This window comes from Rattus rattus, chromosome 7 (genome assembly GCF_011064425.1).
Source record: "Rattus rattus isolate New Zealand chromosome 7, Rrattus_CSIRO_v1, whole genome shotgun sequence".
Classification (NCBI taxonomy): Eukaryota; Metazoa; Chordata; class Mammalia; order Rodentia; family Muridae; genus Rattus; species Rattus rattus.
In genome coordinates, this window is record NC_046160.1 from 107,957,597 (window position 1) to 107,976,041 (window position 18,445).

Below are 18,445 nucleotides of genomic sequence, written 5' to 3' on the forward strand. Positions count from 1 at the left end.
AACTGCCAATAAAGCCTCTAGAGTAAAGCAGACTCCTAGTAGAACTAACTAACTAGGAGGAGACCTAGTCCGAGAAAAGTATCACCAGAGTGCCTCCATCAAGGCCAGGTGGCAACAAAATGTTCTTATATCAGAATCATGCAGTTTTGGATTGCCAACCTAAGAAGGATGGTTAAGTCTATTAAGCCAGCTTTAACAGATAAACTTTTAGCAGTGTTTCTCAACCTGGAATTACAATTTCGATCCATAGACTATAGCATAGAAGTAGTTTTGTTCCACATTATATTTCTGTTGTGTCTGCTGTAAGCAAACCCCATCGGGATTACGTTACAATTCATAACAATAGCAAAATTACAGTTACAAAGGAGCAACAAAAGTAGCTTTATGTCTGGAAGGTGGGGGAGTTGTCACCACAACATGAAGAACTGTAGCACTGTAATAGAAAGGTTGAGAACTACTGTCTTATGGAGAAAGGACAGACAATGATCTGTGAGAGTTGCCCAGAGTGGAGGAGCACAGGCAATAAGAAAGATTGTACTTCAGTGGATCCCAAGCAAGTTAACCTGATTTAAAAAAAAAAAAAAAAAGCTTTCTAGAAAAGTAGAAGAGTATTCACTCATTCATGTGTGTGTGTGTGTGTGTGTGTGTGTGTGTGTGTGTGTGTGTGTTTGCACCTGCAAAGAAACATGTGGAGACCACAGATCAACCTCTGATGTCATTCCATCCACTTACAACCTACCCACTTGGCTTTTTCACCTGACAAAATCGGGTTTTTATGCTTGCACAGCAAACATTTTCCCAGCTCAGCAATCTTGCCTGCCATATCCCTCCATTTTGTGTTTCACATCTTTAGGCTTTTCTATATATTCCATGCATACATTCATCAACCCTGAAGGTAGAGGGAAGCTCTGAGTGCAATTGTTCATAGCTTTCAAAAGCTGATGGGGCCACGGAGACTAGAGGAGAACCTATTACTGCTACTTTAGCGATGTCTTTTCTTTCTTTTTTTTTTATTTTCCTTTTTATTTTTATTTTATTTTATTTTTTTTTTGGAGCTGGGGACCGAACCCAGGGGCCTTGCACTTGCTACAAGTGCTCTACCACTAGCTAAATCCCCAACTTACTGCTACTTTAATAAACGAGTTTAAGCTCTAGCTGATTCTAAATTATTTTGGTCATTTTATTTATTTGTATTTCAAATGTTGCCCCCCTTCCCAGCTTCTCCTCCACAAAACCCAGCCCCATTTCCCCCTCCCCTTTGCCTCTATGAGGGTGCTCCCCTCCTACCCAACCCCATTCCCACCTCACTGCTTTAGATTCCCTCTACACTGGGGCATGAAGCCTCCACAGGACCAAGGACCTGCCCTCCCATCGATGCCAGAAAAGGCCATCCTCTGCTACATATGTAGCTGAAGCCATGGGTCCCTCCATGTGTACTCTGGCTGGTGGTTTAGTCACTGGGGCTCTGGATAGACAGGGTAGTTAATACTGTTGTTCTTCCTCACCTGACCAGTACAGAAGCAGATACATCCAAACTTTGGACTGAGCACTGGGACTCCAGTGGAAGAGTTAAGGGAAAGACTGAGGGGCTGAAGGGGAATTCTTGAAGTTCACAGATTAAGCGTCTGGGGCTGTGTGTTTGCCTTGCTGCTGGGGTACTGGAGTGACACTGACAAGCCACTCAAAAGAGGCAGAATGCAGTCTATTCTAGGGGTCTCAGTTCATGTTTCCCTGATGAGAAACAGTAAGGTCTGGGACTGATGCTGAGGTTCTCAATGCCTTGCGTACCCAAATACAGTTGGGGACCACGAGGAGTTGAGAATGGAGGTCCTGACTTCTCCTTCGTGCCAGACAGGAAGAAGATGACACTCCACACTCAATCAGAAGGAAACCAGATTCTTCCTGGTGTGGGCTCAGCCTGAAGTTGGGGTGAATGTGATTAAGATACAGCGTCAAAATGATCAAATATTTAATAAAAATATATTATTAAATTATACATGTCTACTAGCAAGCATTGTTAAATACTCATTGTATATTATTAAAAGCACTTGACTGCAAGGGTTTAAAGATAAGATGATGCCCACATCATGGCTTCCTAAGTAATCAGAGTAACTACTAATTAAGCATAAGCTAATATTAATCATTCATAAAATGCCACCTAACCTCAAGAACTTTGCACTAGATCATATCAAAGTATGGCAAATTCAGCAAATATATGACTGTGAGTAGCTTCTTTCCTTGGATTTTTGTTCTCAGTAATGTGTGCAGAGAGCAGTCTCTTCTGGTTTCGCAGGCGTGTCTGCCTCTCTGAAGGTTTAGCTCTCCCTCCCATGGGATTTGGGTGCAGAGAACTGTTTATCCGGTCTGTTTCCTTCAGGTTCCGGCGGTGTCTCAGGTGCAGGGGTCCTGCGGCTCCTGGGCCCTCTCCCACGGGAGCCCAGAGGCCTTATACAGTTTCCTCTTGAGCCAGGGATGTGGGCAGGGGTGGGCAGTGTTGGTGGTCTCTTCCGCTCTGCAGCCTCAGGAGTGCCCACCTGACCAGGCGGTGAGGTCTCTCTCCCACGGGTTCTCTGGATTTTTGTTCTCATCCCTAAAGTGCTAACTGGAAATGCATGGAGTAACCTCCAGTGACACCTTCAGATTTCGTGATGCCTAACACATGGGTGTCCCTGTATTTAGATAAACAAAGTCAGTTGAAGTTCATATAATTACATCATCTTACTTCTGTACTATTCCCTCTCCCAGATTAAGTCTTAGTCCTATTTCAGTCATTTAATAAAAGCATAATCTATATTAGATAGTATGGCTGAACTTTATGGCTGAATTCTTCTAATAGTTGAACATAATGGAAATTGGAAAAAATAATAGTAATGTTTATTTTTAAATCGATTTTATTTAAATACATTTTAAGTTTAAATAAATTAAATTTACATAAAAATAAATTTATACTGATTTAAAATAAATATATTTCTTAAATACACATAAAAATATACTCTGGACATCTATTAAAAGTTTTTTTCTGCTTCATGTAATATTTGGCCACATAGAGTATCATTTCCATTATTTTTCAATAATTTACAGATTTAAATATTTCTGCAGCTAGACCTTATGTGAAATGAAGGAGGAGTAGAGCAGGCATTAGGAAGCCAAGCCTGAGGAGAAATAATTCAAATAGAACCTGGCTTCTACAAGCATTTTCTTCTTTCAATAATTGTCTTGTTTCTAATTTTTTGTATTTATGTCTGTATTTTGGTTTTTGTACATGAGTACAGATGTCTGTGGTGAGCTACCTCACCTGGAGACCTGTGTCTGAGCTCAGAAAGACTGTAAGATAAATATGAAAGGCTAAATAGTGATTCTCATCAGCCCTACCTTTTTCTGTAAACCTAAATGTGAAGGATTACTGAGCTCAGCTCCCGTTTTTGGTTCTTATGGTAATCATTTGACAATTAAATTATGTAGGTCCTTTTTTCTTAAATAAAACCTGATTTAAAGAATTTAAAGATGACTAATGTGATAGTTAAGCAAAGTTTCTTCAGGATGAATTATCATTGTTTCTTTGCGTAACTTATTATTTCCAGCAGTGCTCATAAATGTTGAGTAAAGAAGGCTGATTTTAAAATAAACAAATTACAGGTGCAGACGAAAATTCAGAATTTGAGAAACGTGGAATGAAGCATACGTGGAAATAAAAAGTGTGATGACCAACAGTACAGTTTGAAACTCTTAAAGTCAGTTAGATGAGCAGATCCAAAAGCTTCGGGCTCAATTCCATGAAGAGTTGAATATTGAAAAAATAAATAACAACAAGTATGCTAGTGATTTGTGAATTTTTAAATCAACTAGGGTAACTATTCTTCCTCGGAAAGAAAAGAATTCAGAATAGAGTCTGTATCTTACCCAGACCAGGACAAGTAGAATTATGGCTGTCAGGAAAGTTTCCTATTTTCTTTTGAATGGCAGAATCAGATATCAACACTGTCATATAAACGGCTGGTCTGGGATTAATTCTCTGGCCAGAATGAACAGACACAAAAGACTTTTCAGGAAAGTTGTGCTAGGCTCCTGTCCCTGCAGTGCTGGTCTTTAAAACAAACAAACCAACCAAAAGAAGCAGGAAGAATTCTCAACCAGATGAGAAGTAATTCATGAAACCTACAATTACTCTTTTTAGGAAGGAAATGACAGGCTATCCAGTAATATCTGTCCATTCTACAGATTATATTTTCTTTAGGCCATGATTATTTAGTGATTACTCCCTTGCTTAAAAGCAATCAAGTTAGAGACTTCAACGAACATTGTTTCATACAATAGGAAAGATTCAGCCTAGTGTTCCATTCATCCCTGATAATTATGGACTTTGCAATTGATGCATGCCAACTTATCATGAATCGGATTATCCCAGGATCAAAATGCAAACTTAAAACATGGGGGAAATAGTTTAACTTATAAACTATTTATAAACAAAGAGTAACTTTGCTTCTCTACCCCAACCCTAACCTGTCATAGAATGTGCCTTGCCAAGAAAGATTTAATCATTTTTTGTTTAGTTTTGTTTGGTCTTTTCCTCCTTTTATTGAAAATGATCCTTTCTTACATAATATATTCTTATTACAGCTCCTCATCCCTCTATTTCTCCAAGCTCCATCCTATCTCCCTCTTATGTGCACTCTTTGTCTGCCTCTCCTTAGAAAAGAATAACAGTTCTAGTTGAGAGTAAAATAAAACAAAATCGAACACCTCAGAATTGAACTCTAAACAAGCAAGCATAGGGAAAGGAGTGCAAGAGAAGTCATAAGAAACAGATACAGACACAGAGACCCACTCGTATGCATACTCAGGAATCTCATAAACGCACTAAACTGGAATCTATAATACATACACAAAGGATCAGTAGGGTAAAAGACAAAAAATAAAAGAAAAGAAGAAAAATATTTTAAAAAAAGAAAGAAGAAGAAAAGCCCTCACATGACATTGTAAGAAAAGAAACCTTCAAAGTCGCCATTTTGTTTTCTGTTGCCCATTTACTGCTCCGTATAGGACCTATCTTTAAGAGTAGTAGGTTTCCCCAGAAAGCCTACCTTACAGCAAACTAAGCTTTCATTTGTGAGTGCTTATCAATTAGAGATCACTTCTAGACTAAGGATGGGGTCACATGGTACTTCTTTCATCTGTAGGACCGCATCTGGTGAAGACCAGCATGGGTCTTGTGCATGCTACCTCAGTCTCCGTGGGTTTATGTGTTTGTTGATCCTGTTGCTTTAGAGGGCCTTGTTTTCTTGGTAATTTCCTTCGCATTTAGCTCTTACGCTCTCTCTACTGACTCCTCTACAGGGTTTCCTGATCCCTGGAATTGATGGAGATATGCTTGGGCTGAATGTTCCAAGGTCTCTCATTCTCTGAATACATGGGGAGTGGCATTATTAGGAAATAGGACTTTGTTGGAGTAGGTGAGATCTTGAGGGAGGAAGTACGTCACTATAGAGTCAGGGTTTGAGGATCCCTATGATCAAGCTCCACCCAGTGAAAGGAATTCTTCTCCTTGTTACCTGAGAATCAAGATGTAGATCTCTCAGCTAATTCTGAGGCACCACGTCTGCTTGCACACTGCCATGTTTTGTGCCACCATGAGTAATGGACTAAACCTCAGATGCTGCAAGCCAGCCCCAATACAATGTTTTTCTTTAGAAGAGTTGCCTTGACCATGGTTTCTCCTCAAAGCAATAAAACTCTAACTAAGAGCTATATCTATATTTATACCTATATCTATATCTATCTATCTATCTATCTATCTATCTATCTATCTGTCTATCTATCTATCTATGCAAATACATACCATATTTGTATGGAATTTTATACAAATATTTGTTATCTGTTTGATCCTTGTGGTTTATAATATTAGTTACCTCCAGCATTTTTCTGTTTACCTTTTTTTTTAAAAGAGGAACACTCTACTGGTGAGAGTGATGTAATAAAGCCTCCCACTATCATGGTGTGAGGATCAATATGTGATTTAAATTATAGTAATGTTTCATTTATGAACTAAGGTGCCCTTGTGCTTGGTTTGTAGATGCTAAAAGTTGTAGTGTCCTCTTGGTGGATTTTTCCTTTGATGAATATGTAGCATCCTTTTCTTTATCTTCTTTCTAAGTTTGGTTGGAAGTCTATTTTGTCAGATATTACAAGAGCTTACTTCCCATATTTATTTGCTTTGAACTTTCCCCCTGGAATTATTTCTTTCCTTGATGTTAAAAAAATGGATCATGTTCTCACTTCCATTTTGTTAGTCTGTGACTTTCTATTGGGCAATTGACACCATAGATATTGCAAGATATCAATGCACTGTTTTCATTGATTCCTGTTATTATACTTGTGGACAGATATTTATATAAATTTCATCCAAACATAAAAGAATGTATATTTTTCTCAGTGCCTCACCAAAATTAATCACAAAACTAAGGTAAACCAAGTCTTAAAATATACAAGAAAATTTAAATAACACCCGGGATCTTATGATACCCACTATGAAATAAAGCTTGATAACAACAACAGCGGAATCAACAAAAATCTTACAGTATCATGAAAATTAAATAGTTCCCTTCCAAATCAAACATGGATCAAGACAGAAAATCAGAAAGAAATTAAAAACTTTGTGGAATCGAATGAAAGTAAAGAAACAACATACTCAATCTTATGGGAAACAATAACAGAAGTTCCAAGAGGCAAGTTCATTCCTTTAATTGCCTAATCCAGTTAGATGTTACTAGTAACATAGCAGTACATCTAAAATCTCTAGAATAGAAAGAACTCTCACTCAAAGGAGTAAATGCCAAAAAAGTCCTTAAACTCATCGCTGAAATCAACAAGAACAAGGAAATTAATATAAAGAATCAATGAAACAAAGAATTAGTTCTTTGAAAAAAATTAATAAGATTAGCAAATCTTTAACCAAGTTAACTAAAAGATTGAGGCAAATGATTCAACTTAATATAATTAGAGATGAAAGGGAGACATGTCAATACATATCAAGGAATTCCAGATAATCATAAAAATATACTCTGAAAACCTGTAATCTAGCAAATTGGAAAATCTATTTGATAATTTTATCAATACATTTCATTTATCAAAGTTGAATCAAAATAAAATAAGCAATTTAAACAAATATATAAACTTAGCGATTATATAGTCATTAAAATTTTCCCAACAAAACAAAACAAAAAAAAAAACCCATAATTCTACTAGACAACCAAACATGAGCTAATGAATTATTCTATAAAATAGAAACAGAAGGAATGTTGCCCAATTCATTTTACAAAGTCACAGTTACCTTGATACTAAACATGGAATACTAGTATATGATCTGAAAATAAGGATTCTTTGATATCTTTGCTTCTGCTTTCTGTCCTTTAACCTTATATTGAATAGGTATGGTGAGGCAAGGTACAACTTTGTCCTGCTCCTGATTTTAGTGGAACTTATTTGCGTTTTCTTCATTTAAGTTGATGTTTGCTATGGACTTGCTATATATTTATTATTTTAAGTATGTCTTTTGTGATTCTAATCTTTCCAGGAGTGTTACCATGAGGGGGTGTTGGATTTTAACAAAACCCTCTCCTTCATCTGATGTGATGCTCATGTGGTTTTTGTCTCTCGATAGTTTTATATGGTGGATTATAATTTTTTGATTTATGTATGTTGAACATCTCCTGCTTCTCAGGATTGAAGCTTATTTGATTATGGAGAATGATCTTCATGATTTGTTGTTCAGTAAAGTTTGCTCATATTTTTGTGAGAATATTTATACCTATATTCAGATGGGACATTGGTCCATAATTCCCTTTCTTTGTCGGCTTTTCATGTGGACTTAGTATCAAGTGTGGTGGGTGGGGGGAGTGGATGTCCTAAGAGTTGCGGATCAGTGCTGGGGGAACTTGGAAATGAGAGTGCTTGAGATTCATAATGTGAAATTTCCAAATAATTAATAAAGGTATCTTTTTAAAAGATTTGAAAAATGGAGGGAGAGGAGAAGATTAGTAGTTATCCTACTTGTTTCCCTGGACAGAGTCTCATTGCTTGATTCTTGTTTGTTTGCTTGTTTGTTTATCTTAAGTATTTAAGCCTTGTGATTGTTCATTTTGTCTACACATGTAGACTTTTATTCTATTTCCTATCTTTGATTATAGAAGTACATATTTGTTCCTACAAAATGTTTTCATGGATAATTCTATAAATCAGAGAATGCCTGTTGTGATTAATACCCTCTTAGAGAAACAATTTCACCTGCTGGTCTAACCTAATAATTTGAGAGAAATCCATTTTTAATTAGGCACATTCATAATTTCAATAAAATATGTCTTGGGCTTTGGCTTTGTTCTCTACAAAGTCCATGTTTAAGAACAGCCCAATGAAGCTATTAGCATAAGAGGAAAATAACAAAAATAATCCATGTAGTGTTTTAACTAAGCTTACGATTTTGTGCTGGTCTTTATTCCTAGCTCCCCGGAAGTTTATTTGGTGGGCTGTGGTTGAGACATATGTTAGAGACATTATCTTCCAAATTATAAGTAGAGAGCTATTTTTAAGTAATGTTATTTAATAACTATGAACTTTAAAGTACAATGTTTAAATACAGACTTTCCTCCCCTAGACGTCGTGATATCACATGACAACATTGAGTCATGGTTGTCAAGTTAACTGAATTAAGAGATGTCTAATTGTGATGAAACAGATACATGTATAGTCTACTGTGATTTCCAGGGAGACTCATACATGAGAATGACTAGCTAAAGACCAACCCCGTATATGAACTGGTGCCTCCCCAATATGTGGCAAGGCAGTGTCTCTTTGCACATGTGAGGAATTCCTCTCATTGTGCGTTGGTAATTGTTATATTATGTGCTGAAATCAGACTCCAGATACCTAGTTTTTAAACATTGAGACAATAGCAGTGACTGTAGGAAACTTAAAGCGTAATACTGAGACCACCACAGAATCCATCTTGTTACATTGGATCAGCCTGGTTCTGTGACCTCCTCACATGTAGCTAACCATTATTAGATTACAGGCTCCTATCTTATAAGCCAACTCATATTCCCTCATTTTAATTAATTTTTAAAATTTCTTTGCATTTATAATATATTTAGACCACTTCCTGTTCCTTCCACTTCTCTCTAAATTCACCCAAATACTATTCTTTGCTCCTTTTCAAGTGTATGGCCTTCTTTTTCATTAATTTTAAATGAAATGAAATATGTTAAATGAGTATATATATATATATATATATATATATATATATATATATGTGTGTGTGTTGTGTGTGTGTTTGTGATAGATCAATATATAGAGAGAGAGAGAGAGAGAGAGAGAGAGAGAGAGAGAGAGAGAGAGAGAGAGAAAATAGACACAACCTTCTCAGTCAGTCTATATAACAATACTTGTATGTATGTTTTCAGGGTACTCCTCCCATATTATTTCTCCTGGTGGCCTGTAATGCATGGTGTAAGTTGGAGATCTCCCAAGCACTTCCTGTCAAAGTTAGCAAGTCCATTGTTGCTGCGGTTGTTCAGCTTATGAGTAGGTACTTCAAGGATATCGATTCTGAGATTCCAAGACAACACCTTCTCACAGAAAACTACCTAAGTAAGAGAATTGTCTTGATTCAAAATGCACAAATACTGTCTATTAGTTCTGTTCCTCTCAAGAACCATAACGCATTATTATTATTGCTTTATTTTATTTCAAAAGAGGAAAGTTCTGTGATTAAGTACCATCATTCTATACCCAAAGTTACCTGAACTGAAACTCACATTCTACTTTAGTCAACTTTGTATTGTATTCAATATTGTACTGTAATTGTATGACTTGAGTTTGTTAATGAATAGTCTGTTTCAGTTATTTTTCATGTTTGATGTAGGTAAGTGCCTACAGTTAATATTGATACTTATTTAAAAACATAATCCTAGGACTAAATATGCTTGGAATCTTGGTTTAGGGTATTAATTTACAAGGGGGAGAATTAAATAAATGAACTTAAAGAGTAAAACCAAGAACAAAAAAGGAATAATAATCAAGTAGCAATAACTATAAAATAATGAATAAATTTTATAGTTGATTTTGTTTACATGCTCCCTACACAGTGTACAAAGGAGCCAAATACTAAAGCATTTGGTATGAGGTATCATTTTACAAATGCGAAGAGCTTTGCTGTACAGTAAACAGGCAGATGCATAGAGTGCTAAATTCAAATATGCTTCCTGGTTAGTGGAATCATAAATGTTTATGGGAGGGAAGAGAGTATAAGCTGTGTGCTTATTTGAAAGTGAGAAAGAAATATTTTAGCATGCTTCCATGAAAGGATGAGCAATTACTGTGGTTTTTTAGTTTGAGTTATGTTTTATACAGGAGATGTTATACATGTGTTGTCAAAAGGCCACTGACCTGTAGAGCTGGCTTCTGCACATACTCTGGAGTGGACTCCAGAGGATTTTCCTGTAAAACAACATGAACAGTGTGTTATGTAAGGAATGTATATCCACATGTATTATAATTTAGGAATGTCTGACTTGTTTCCACGAACCCCTCCTGTGCTGTGATTTTGTTTCTCAGCTGCTGGAGTATGTTGAGAAATTTTGGAAATTTCTGAGGTGAAACCAGACTAAAGGAAGTAGGTCATTAGGGATGTGTCTGCCTCTCTGCTCCATAATTTCATCAAAACTTTTGCAACCATCATGCTCTTCCCAAACACATGTGATTAGACATTCTTGGACTGAACTCTGAAAGCTTGAGCCAAAGTAAATCTGTCCATGTTTATCATCCCACGTCTCTCAGTGATTTCGTCATGATAATGAAATATAACACTGGGTGTGTCTGCATCCCCTATTTTCACAATTAAACAATAAAGGCATTGTATCTCACCATTAATGGCAGCAAAGTAATTCATAAGTATATTATTTGCTGAGTGGTAATATTGCTCGTAATTGTTTCCCATCTCCTATGAACTTGATCGGTGGGAATATTCCCTTCCCAAATATTTGTATCTCCGTATCCTTCAATAATAACATTGACAGATGCCAGGCTAATGTTTAATGCTAAATCCTTTTGGATTGGATCCTAATGGTTTTGAACAACCATTAAATAAAGAGTCTAATGTTGGTTGCAGAGAATGTGGCTAGAGAAACATGGCAAGTCATCTATAACCATTTCTAGGTATCAACAGGGGCAATTGCATTGTTGTGGCCATTCTCATTTGTTCATACTTTGCTTTTGCCTTTACTGGACACCAGGAGGCCTATTGTAGTCACTATATTTGTGAATGAGCTTCAGTATCTTCACAAAAACATGTCAAGACGAACCATGACGGTAGACAGCTTTTAGATTAGATTACATGTATCCTTGTAGAGTTTTGATTTCTTTAATGTTTTTATATTAACTTTGTTCTTTAAATAATGAGTATGTCAACTAGCTTGAGTCAATATCAAAGTCTGTTGATTACGTCTCTGCTGTAAAGTAGACAATACCAAAACAGCATCCTGCTGGTGTATAGTACTATAAGTTCAAAACTGTGTCCTCTGGCTGCTTGTCATTTTCAAAGACTACATTTTACTTTCCTAGAAACTCGGTATGTTTTGATTTTGCTGGCATTCTCACTATGCCATGAGCTAAAACTCCACCACCAAAATTTTAATCGCAGTGTGGAAGACACTGATTTGTGCCATGTACACCGTCCAGTTTGTCCCTGTCTGCGTAGATTTCCTATTACCTCAATTAATTTTTAATATTTTCCATAAAATTTATAATTATTCTATAATTGTAGCTAATAATATTTTACATGCAAGCTTTTCTGTTGCAGTTATAGTACAGTTTCCCATCCCATCTAAATCATGATTGATAGAATAAATTACTCAGCTGAATTGCACTTTAAATGCAGATGCTTCCTAACTGAGTAAATCCCTCAAAAAAGATTAAAAAGAAGAGAGTAAAGAAATACCTTATCATAAGTGAGGCTATATATTAAACAAAATACAATCTTAAATAAGAATTTTTACAGTATGGAAAGGTGACTATGACACATAATCTTTGAGAGTTTATGACTCATTTGTTCAATAGCTATAAGTCTAGATGTTTTATCTGAATTTCAAAAGAAGTTATTCAACTTCCACAGATGAATAATTAAATAAAATAATGCATGCATTCATTCTAACAAGTAAAAACAGAACAATCACTAGTGTTTTTACATTTGTCTATAATATTAATTCAGTCTTATATATGTTGAAGATATTAGGATCATAAACAACAGTTATGAAAAATAATATCTAATCATTAGGATGTAGACAGCCCATAACTTCTAAAATGATTTTTAGACTATAAATATGCTGAAGGAGAGAGTCAAATGTCATTTACAGTAAATAAAATGACAAATAATTGAATGGATATATATAAAGTTATAGCTCTTTAAAAAAGGGCTGAGCTCTCTTAAGAACAAAAACAAGGAACTCTGATGCTATTTAGTGCTTCCTGTGCTTCCGTGTGTCTAGGTCCATCACTGGAGTATGGGTTCCCTTTCAGGGTCCACCTATCATCTGAAGAAAACATACTTTCCTTCCCCCAGTAGCCATAATGAAGTTATAGGGTAAAAAGTGGATGTTGGGAGAAGAAAGGATCTAAAGGGGTAAGAATGGGATCAAACCACAGTACATGCACATATGAAATTCTCAAGAATATGAAAAAATATGGATGCATAAATAAATGTTTAATATTGCTTCCAGGAGACTGTCAAGATATGCTGGTTTGCAGAAAAGAAATTGGGTTTTTGATAAGCCATTTTCTCACTTAACTCTGGTTTGTAACCTGTTATCTAGATCATCTACCAAAGGGTCCTTCCTCAAATGTTTATCTCCAAAATACTCCATTTATTGTTCCTTTGGTCCTACGAATCTGCAATGATATGATTTGCCTTCATGTATTGGTTGTATCAAAGCCCTCTGTTTCCCTTCCTGTCCGTTTTGTCCTCATGAGTACTCTCTTCCATCTCTCAGGCATTACTATCAACACTGTCTGTGATACAGATTGGCAGTGTAGTTCAAATCTCTATTTGTACTATGGTAAGTTACTTATATTTGCTATGAGGTCAGTGTTTCTTTTTTCCTCAAATTCATGCTGAAACCCAACCATCAAAGGATGGCATATAAGTGGTAGCATCTCAGGTTCGTGGATAGATCTTTGAGGTGAGATCTTCACAAATGGGATTGTCATATTTACAGGAAAAGGGATGAGCTCACTCTCTCACAGCTTTGCCACAAAGGGCAGCAACATCCAAGAAGAAAGCCCAGGATGATGTTCCTATCTCATTTCTCATTCACTTGTGCAGAAGAATACCTTTTCGTTATTAAAGTCACATAATTTGTGATACAGGATTACAGTACTCTATCTTGTTTCAGATAAGACTTTTGTTTGAAACCTTTGCCTTATCATTAGCCTGAAGCAATTTCTTTCTCATCTACTGCATTTGTTTTGAATCTGATCAACAGAACATATTTTATCTCAATGAAATGTTTCTGACACTGACCAAGAGTCACTGGTGTGAAAGTTCTCAAATAATGCCCCAGAGCTTCATAATCTAAATATGCAAATTCATAACAATTATGTCTATGAGAAAATTGTTTAGAATGCTTTGTGAATAATGAATAATGACTAACCCATGTAAAATGTATGTCTTGCATTTCCTTAGCTATCTTTTTATTATTGGCTATTTTATGTATTTACATTTCAAATGTTATCCCCTTTCCTAGATTTCCCTCCAGAAACCCCTATCCCCTCCCCCCTCCCCATGCTTCTCACACCTGAAGACTTAGAAGTGTAATCATGACTTCTCTGTGATGAAACAATACCTCTGAAGCAGGTCTAGTGTTTGCCTTGAAAAGATCCTAACTTAAAGCCAAGGAACTGAGTGATCCACTGGATGGTATGATAAAATAAAGGGCTAGCAAGTGACTAAGCATGATATTTTCAAGGTGACATTTGTATATTTTGAAACCCTAAAATAATAATACACTGTTCACTGCTTAATATTTTAAATTATATAAACAAGGAATGATTAGTAGGATATAGAAACTCAGAATTTACTTTTCAATTAAGAAAACACATTTCACAAATTATTTAATTGTGCTCTAAATATTTGCTGAACATTTTGTTCTACTTTCAAGGTTTTTTACAAAAACAAATATCAGATTTAGCACTGAAATTGAATGTTTCTTTAGGTTATTTTATGTAAAATAAATATTTGAGTGCTACTACATGTAAACCTCAAATAGTTGCAATGGTCTATTAGGTATCTAAGTCTAGAGACACTAAAAAGAATATTAATCAGGGTAACAATAACTTAGAGGTAGAAAGAAAGGGACATATTTCAAATAAAATAGGAAAAAACCAATTTTCTTAATGTAAAGAATTGTAGCTGAGATAGTCAAGTACTTTCAACTCTATTAACAGCTAAATACATATTCCATACATATCAAATGTGTTGTAGAATTTATAGTCAAAATAATCATAATGTGTTTTATAAAGGATTTATCTATACCTTTGTTATAGCTTCTGGCAAATTCTAACAAGATAGCAATTTTACATGCAGTTGCAAATTTCACAGTTCTAGTACATAATGACGTTCATTTAAGAGAAGACTTTAATACTTTTGTAGATAGTACATAAAGACATATTTTAAAGTCGATGTTTGCATTTTAAATAGATAATCATCACTTTATCTTTTCTAGATTTATTATGCTTTGGCTGTTTGGGTTGAAATGTACAATAGCAGTACAAATGTATAATAACTTATCAAAAAGGTATATATTATTAGTTATCTTAGAAATGTTAAGTGAATGATCAATATGAAAGCTGAACTAAGACTATAAAATGTAGTTCATTTATATTCTTCAAAACAAGAAGCCTCGAGAATATTCAGGAACTACCTCTGGATGTGAAAGAGTCACTCAGTGTCCTTAATTCAACTATAGTTATTTCAGAGGGGCTTGGAGTATGAAAGGCCAGGAAATAGGAAAATATATGTACATATGTTCCATACATATTGCTTCTGCCTTGAAGAAGGAATGGTTTCAGATGTAATGATTTTAATGTAACAGAAAGTGCAATATCAACCCAAATCAGAGAATTTATGTCATGAGCTAAAATCTTCTGAAACTTCTAATAGTACAATTTTGTTAAAACACAACATTTCAAGAAGTGCTGACTCATGCAGTTTGGGCTACACAGAGCCCAAGGAAGGCCAGCCATGCAAACTCCGATGATGGGAAATGGTGGTAAATTTATCTTTTCTGCACAGAGTGCCAAATGAAAAGAGATAAGGAGGGAGTGATAGGAGTTTTCAGAGGAAAAAAAAATACAGAATTGACTTCGAGTCAACATTCCATACTCTTATCATGTGGAGATAGTGGGATTTATTTCTCTCCATTAATTTTTGTTAAGTTTGAGAAAAGTTCAATCTGTAGCATATGAATGTACTTTCCCTCCTTCCTGTAAATAACTTAGAAATCCTGTTCGAATTTACCTCCGTTGGATGTTCACAAGCATCCCTTTGAATCCACTCTGAGTGCTCTTTAAAACAAGACACAAGGCTCAATATATGGAGATGTTTAATTAAAATAAAATAAATTTTCTGCTCTTAAAAAATGCTGAAAACCCTGAATTAGAAACCAGAATCCTTTGAACTATTGTCAGCCAACATGGGAGTCCTAATTACCAGGGCTTCTGAAGTGGAGCCAAGTGGTCAAGCATTTATGCTATGTTTTACACAGCGCACGACTCGACTTCAGGGAGGCTCTGAGACTCACTTATAAAATACAACTATTCACAAGTCTTTCCACCTTGTACCATCCTGGAAGCCTAGTTGTAAGTCTGAGCTGGGAGGGGCTGTCCTGTGCACCGCAAAATCTTAGGGGACACCCCTGGACTCCACTAAAAGAATGTTACTCATAATCAGTGGCTCCCTTCAGCTTGACAGAGAAAGGCAGACAGCACGCCATACCACTTTTGGGTAAAATGACTTGGTGAAGAGTCTTCAACCTACCTCCTGGCTCAATGTTTCCTTTCTTCTAAATGACTGGTTTTCAGCGCACCTGCTCTCAAGACCTGTGCTCAGTATCTGCTCCTCTGTTAAAAAAAAAAAAAAAAAAAACAAGAACGGGATATCAAGTCCTCAGAAGCCATGGAAGCACTGATAGAGACTTCCCACAAGAATCTGCCTTCCAGGGGAAGTGTTTCCAGTCTGTAGTGAAGAACTGGAAGAATCTGTAGAAAATGACACACTCCTTTGTGTTTGTGGGCCTTAAGGCCCAGGTAAATACCTGAGCAGCGGGATTGCTGTTTTTTTTTTTTTTTTTTTTTTTTTTCCTTTTCTGCCACACAGCCTCTGCCAGGAGTTCATTAAGACCCAGGTCCCCAGCTCCTAGGAAGCCTCTTTGTAAGTCTTTTTCATTCAGCAGCCAATCACATTTGCATCATTTTGACTTCCCTCTTAGATAATATCCCTGCTGTGACTGAGGAGAAAATCATCCTATTCTAGTTTTCCTGGCCTGTATTTGCAGCAAGGAACTACCTATGCGTTTTTTTTCCCCTGACTATGAACGCTATTTTCATCTCCTTGATGATCTGATTGCTTGACATATTCAACAAGTTAGCACTGGGACCTATCATAGTGTCTGGAATAAGGTGGGAAGTAGACAAAGTACCAATTGTTCTTTAATAGAATGGGAAGCTAGCTCTGTCTATAAGTTGCTGTTTTTTCTCCTTTAAAATAGTAGGACCCAAAAGAACCCAGTCAGCGATCAATATGTGTCTGGACTTTTCTTTCTTGCCTAGACATTCATGCTTTCTTCTAAGCATGAATTTGTCTTTTGAGAGCTGGAGGTGAAATCCATGATCCTGTGTACATCAGCCAAGCACCTTACCACTGTATCCTTTTTCAGCTCTTCTGAATTCATTTGTAACAACTCAAGCTCTCCTAGTTCTGAGTGACTAACAGTCTGTCAACTTATCACCAAAGACCTCTACAATCCACATCTAAAGGTATGAGAATTTTGAGAGCCTTCAAAGCTTAGAAGTCATATTTAACTATTTAATCACAGAAAATAAAAACATGCTATGCTCTTGTTTGGTGGAGGTCTGCTTTTTATTTTGGACCATTCCCTTTTGAGCATGATTAGCTCTGATATCCATAGTAATGCACCAGAAACTAGGTAGTTATGATATAGTGGCCCTTGACCTACTACAGCTAATGTGATCATAGTTATTATTAATCAGCCTTTACCTACAAATCCTACAAGGGTCATATATAAGATCTAAGGTCTAGATGCTTTCATGTTCTTAAGGAAAGTTCCTTCTTCTGAACAAAATTTCATTTTGCTAGTTGTCAAGGTAAATTACATACAGTTTATCTCTCTTTCATTTTCCATATATGGAGATTAATCTGTGTAGTAATAAGTGGGTGTGTTTCCTGAAAACAAGATGTTTAGCCAATGGATTCATTTTCAAGCTTTAATAAATAAATATGTCCACTTTGATTAAGCCATTTAGTAAAATGTAGCAGCCAAAGTGATTATTTTTCTATTTGGAAAAAATTTAAATACCCATACTACTGATCCCTACAGTCCTCATGAATATTTTATTCATGTGTCCCATTAGTAGCCATATCAATAAAATCTACAATTATTATGGTAGAATTCTTAATGGGTTTAACTAATCTTTGTTTTCTTCCCTGTAGGGAAAAAAAACCCACATATTTCATTCCTTCCTCTTCTTGACTATCTTCCCAGAACTTGTCTTTCTCCACCCTCCTCCTTAATAAATAGTTCCAGTATTAAGTACATGCCTTTTGCACCTCTGTTAATCTTGGCAGACCAGGGAATGCTGAACCATGCTGGCTGGTGAGAAAGAAGATGCCTTTCATGTGGCTTGGCAATGCGAACATTGGAGAGTGTTCACTTCTCTTCCATAGAACTTACATACACTGAATGCCTATGACTTTATATATTATAAAAGAGAGACAATGCTTTAGTGCAAACTCCCACTAAATGGCAAAAGCACATTTTAAGATGTTTATAAGTGAAAACAGTTACTTTTCTAATATTTTTCAGGTTTTAATTTTTAATGTGATCTTTTTTCATATATTATATTTCTACTACAGTTTCCTGTCCTTCTCCTCTTCTTCCCTTCTACCAACCTCTGCTCTGCCTGAGACCCACTCTCTTCCATTCAGAAAAAGGCATGCACCCCCTCCCGAGGGATATCAGCCAAATGTATCATATAGGACCAGGCATGTCCCCTCCTATTAAGGCTGAACAAGGCAAACAAGTAGGAGGAAAAGTGTCCCCAAATCAGGCAAAAGACTCAGAGGCAGCCCCAGATCCCACTGTTCCCATAGGAACACCAAGCTACA